Source organism: Gekko japonicus, unplaced genomic scaffold, assembly GCF_001447785.1.
Source record: "Gekko japonicus isolate JY-2015 unplaced genomic scaffold, Gekko_japonicus_V1.1 scaffold3824, whole genome shotgun sequence".
Lineage (NCBI taxonomy): Eukaryota > Metazoa > Chordata > Lepidosauria > Squamata > Gekkonidae > Gekko > Gekko japonicus.
Window position 1 is genome coordinate 101772 of NW_015167159.1, and position 5505 is coordinate 107276.

The window sequence follows — 5505 nt, forward strand, 5'->3', positions numbered from 1 at the left end:
TATCTGTGGTAGATATAAATTCCCTGCCTACCATTTTCCTTCTCACCTTGACACAGAGAGTCCTCCATCGTTCTGTGTTATACCTCTGAGGATGCCAGTCACAGCTACTGGTGAAACGCCAGGTGCTACAATGCCAAGACCACGGCCAGGCAGCCCGGAAAATTTACAACCGCTAATGAACTCCGGCCGTGAAAGCCTTCGATAACATAATATTTAGAAAACTTATTGAAGGCCCAAAGTTAAAAACCTTAGGAAGTATAGACAAAAGAGTGCTTATTTCAAAACCCTGTAGGGGCCCAAATAGCCTCATGAAATGTTCAAAGTGACTAATGCACGAAAAAGAAGAGTGTATGACCTGATGTGTTTTCGGCTCACAAGAGCCTTTATCAGAGATCAAATAGTACAATATTGATGTCACATTGTCCCCGATAAGGCAATTTTACTTGCACTCTTAGGACCTAAACTGGAAGGTACATATCGGTACTGATATTATTTCCATTATATGCAACTATTTCTGACACAAGGCCAGATATATTTGTGCCCCCCAAACAGAAATCTTTTGGTGTGTCATTCAATTCCATATTGGAAAATTCCATTTTTGGTCCTATAATTGTTTAATGCCTTACATGTGTTACAGGGACTTTGTTGCTTGGTGTATTTTGTACTTTGTCCACATTGGATTGATAAAAGCATTCATAAGAACATAAGAGAAGCCATGTTGGATTAGACCAATGGCCCATCCAGTCCAACAATTTGTGTCGCACAGTGGCCAAAACCTAGGGGCTATCGGGAGGTCCACCAGCAGGGCCAGAACTCCAGAAGCTCTCCCACAGTGCCCCCCCAAGCACCAAGAAAACAGAGCATCACTGCCCCAGACATAAAAACATAAGAGAAGCCATGTTGGATCAGGCCAATGGCCCATCTAGTCCAAAAATCTGTGTCACACAGTGGCCAAAACCTAGGGACCATCAGGAGGTCCACCAGCAGGGTCAGAATGCCAGAAGCCCTACCATGGCTTCTTATGTGTTCTTATGTCCGGGGCAGAGATGCTCTGCATGCTTTCTGCTTGGAGGTCCACCAGCAGGGCCAGAACTCCAGAAGCCCTACCGCTGTGGCCCTCCAAGCACAAAGCATGCAGAGCATCTCTGCCCCGAACATGAGAACATAAAAGAAGCCATGTTGGATCAGGTCAATGGCCCATCCAGTCAAAAAATCTGTGCCACACAGTGGCCAAAACCTAGGGACCATCAGGAGGTCCACCAGCAGGGCCAGAACTCCAGAAGCCCTACCGCTGTGGCCCTCCAAGCACAAAGCATGCAGAGCATCTCTGCCCCGAACATGAGAACATAAAAGAAGCCATGTTGGATCAGGCCAATGGCCCATCTAGTCAAAACATCTGTGTCACACAGTGGTCAAAACCTAGGGACCATCAGGAGGTCCACCAGCAGGGCCAGAACTCCAGAAGCCCTACCACTGTGCCCCTCCAAGCACAAAGCATGCAGAGCATCTCTGCCCCAGACATAAGAACATAAGAGAAGCCATATTGGATCAGGCCAATGGTCCATCCAGTCTAACACTCTGTGTCACACAGTGGCCAAAACCCAGGGGCCATCAGGAGATCCACCAGTGGGGCCAGAACCCCAGAAGCCCTCCTACCGTGGCCCCCCAGGCACCAAGACGGAGCATCACTGCCCCAGACATAAGAACATAAGAGAAGCCATGTTGGACCAGGCCAATGGCCCATCCAGTCCAACACTCTGTGTCACACAGTGGCCAAAACCCAGGGGCCATCAGGAGATCCACCAGTGGGGCCAGAACCCCAGAAGCCCCCCCCCCCCCACTGCTACCCCCGAAGCACCAAGAATATAGAGCATCACTGCCCCGGACATAATGTACCATCTATCCCTTGTGGCTAATAGCCACTCATTGACCTCCGCTCCGTATCTTTATCCAATCCCCTCTTGAAGTTCTCTATGCTTGTAGCTGCCACCACCTCCTGTGGCAGTGAATTCCACGTGTTAATTACTCTTTGGCAGTGAATTCCATGTCTTAATTAGCCTGTATTAGCAAAAATTTGCAGGCTTCCAGCTGTTCCCAGATACCCCTGGAACCGATCAGTAATCATTCTATCGATAAGCGGCAAGCTCTCCCATTTTTTACACAGACCTGGTTTACGTCCAAATGTAAAGGGAGTTGCTAAAAATGTACTCACTGAAAGCCCAGACGGACAAAAGGCTTTTCCTCTTTTGTTTCCTTTTTTCACGAAAAAGATATCAGGAGTGGGAAGGGGTTTTAATGGGAAGATCTCAGTGATAAATTTCCAATTTTCCTTATTAATGGGAAGCCGTTATAAACAGAGAAGTGTGACTCTTATCTAAATTCTCTGTATTAATAATTCAACTAGTCTTTCTTATAAATTATGAGCATCAAGGGCAAGTCCCTCTGGAACGCTTTTTCCTCCCAAAGTCCTATCGGCTTCCACTGAAGGATGCTGAAACAAGAATGCATCTTAGGATGCATTAACGGAAGCATTGTGTCCAGATCAAGGGAGGTGGTAGTTCCACTCTATTCTCCTATGGTCAGGCCTCACCTGGAGTCCTGTGTCCACTTTTGGGCACCACAATTTAGGAAGGATGTTGACAAGCTGGAGCATGTCCAGAAAAGGGAAACCAGGATGGTGAGAGGGTTGGAACCCACGTCTTACGAGGAAAGGCTGAAAGAGTTGGGGTATGTTTAGCCTGGGAAAGAGAAGGCTTACAGGGGACATGATTGCAGTCTTCAAGTATTCGAAAGGCTGTCATGTAGAAGATGGAGCAGATCTATTCTCTCTTGCTCCGGATTGCAAGACTAGATCTAATGGGTGGAAATGACAAGGGAGTCGTTACCGGCTAAATATCAGGAGAAACTCCCTAACTGTGAGAGTGGTTGAGCAGTGGAACAGTCTGCCTCCGGAGGTGGTGGATGCTCCTTCGCTGGACGTTTTCAAGCGGAGGCTGGAAGACCATCTTTCGGGTATGTGGTAGGTATGTAGGGCTATCTTTCAGTATACTCCTGCAGAGTGCAGGGGGGTTGCAGTAGATGACCTGCAAGGTCCCTTCCAACTCTAACATTCTATGATTCTATGATTAAATCTGAAGAGCCAGGTCAGATCGATGAACCGCAGGGAAGGTTCTCCAATGCAGAACTTAGTTGCTTCTGTGGGACGGTGGGAATATCACCTTTTGCTATTGAAATTAAGCAACATTCCCATCTTCATGGGTTGAGAGGAACACCTGGATAATATTTTCCCATCAGATGTGTTGGATTCAGGTTGCCAACCTCCAGGCGGGGGCTGGAGATCTCCTGGGATTACAACAGATCTCCAAATGACAGAGATCAGCTCCCCTGGAGAAAACGGCTGCTTTGGAGGGTGGACTCTGTGGCGTTATCCCCTGTGGAGGCCCCTCCCCTCCCCAAACCCCGCCCTCCTCAGCCTCCGCCCCCCAAATCTCCAGGCATTTCCCATTCAGTAGCTGGCAACCCTAGATTGAATTCAGACAGTGCAGCTCAGCATAACACGTTAAATGCTTATTCCCATATATGTGGAGAGCACATGAACCTGTCTCGTCCTGAAGAAACGCCCTTTGCTCAGTATTGTCTACCTAAATGCCACAAAACTCTCTGCTTCTTAGGCAAAATAACAAAAAGCCCAGTAGCACCTTTAAGACCAACAAACTTTATTGTAGCCTATACTTTCGAGAAACACAGCTCTCTTCGTCTGACGAAGAGAGCTGTGTTTCTCGAAAGCTTAGGCTACAATAAGAACATAAGAACATAAGAGAAGCCAATGTTGGATCAGGCCCATGGCCCATCTAGTCCAACACTTTGTCACACAGTGGCCAAAAGTACCAGGTGCCCTCAGGAGGTCCAGCAGTGGGGCCAGGACACTAGAAGCCCTCCCACTGTTGCCCCCCCCAAGCACCAAGAATGCAGAGCATCACTTGCCCCAGACCGAGAGTTCCTATCTATACCTTGTGGCTAAGAGCCACTGATGAACTTCTGCTCCATATAAGAACATAAGAGAAGCCACTGTTGGATCAGGCCAGAGGCCCATCCAGTCCAACACTCTGTGTCACACAATGGCCAAAAATACCAGGGGCCATCAGGAGGTCCACCAGTGGGGCCAGGACGCTAGAAGCCCTCCCACTGTTGCCCACCGCAAGTACCAAGAATGCAGAGCATCACTTGCCCCAGACCGAGAGTTCCTATCTATACCTTGTGGCTAATAACCACGGATGGACCTCTGCTCCATATGCTTATCCAATTCCCTCCTGAAGCCGTCCATGCTTGTAGCTGCCACCGCCTCCTGTGGCAGTGAATTCCACGTGTTCATCACTCTTCGGGTGAAGAAGCACTTCCTTTTATCCACTCTAACCCGACCGCTCAGCAATTTCACCGTGTGCCCACGAGTTTTTGTCTTGTGAGAAAGGGAGAAAGATACTTCTTTCTCGACCTGCTCTATCCCATGCTTCTTAGGCAGACTCTTTTCCAGCTCTATGACCCAATGCTAGGAAAAGCTGAAGGCAGCAAGGAAACAGGAAGACCCAACCAGGGATGGAATGACTCAATCAAGGATGCCATGGCCTTCAGTTTGCAGGACCTGTTAATGATAGGATGCTTTGGAGGTCATTCATTCATAGGAGAGGAGTAGGAGGAGATTGGATTTATACCCTGCCCTTCACTACCTGAAGGAGTCTCAGAGCGGCTGACAATCTCCTTTCCCTTCCCCCTCCCCACAACAGACACCCTGGGAGGTAGGTGGGCCCGAGAGAGCTCCTTCAAGGACTGCCCTTGAGAGAACAGTTCTGAAAGAACTTGTGCCTGACCCTAGGTCACACCGTCAGCTGCATGTGGAGGCGTGGGGCATCAAACCCCGTTGGCCCAGATTAGAGTCTGCGCTCCTAACCAAAAGCCGGAACTGACCTGATGGCATTTTATTTATTTGTTTCGATTTATATCCCGCCGTTCCCGCAAGCGGGCTCAGCAAATTACATTCAATAGACAATTCAAAGTGAACATCAAACCATAAAAACAGTTAAAATGGTTAAAAGGTAGGTAAAGGTAAAGGTTTCCTTGCTCGAAAGCCAGTCGAGTCCGACTCTAGGGTTGCGGTGCTCATCTCCGTTTCAAAGCCGAAGAGTCAGCGCTGTCCGAAGATGTTTCCGTGGTCATGTGGCCGGCATGACTAAACACGAAGGTGCACGGAACGCTGTTACCTTCCCACCGAAGTGGTACCTATTTATCTACTTGCAATTTCTTGCTTTCGAACTGCTAGGTTGGTAGGAGCTGGAACTAGAGACGGGAGCTCACTCCATCACGCGGCACACTCGGGTCTCGAACTGCTGAACTACCGACCTTCCACAGCCTGCAGTTCAGCGTCTTAACCCCTTGAGCCACCGCAGCTCCTTAAAAGGTAGGCATAGCAGCAATTACATATTCAGCAATCCTAATGGCTGGGAACAACCG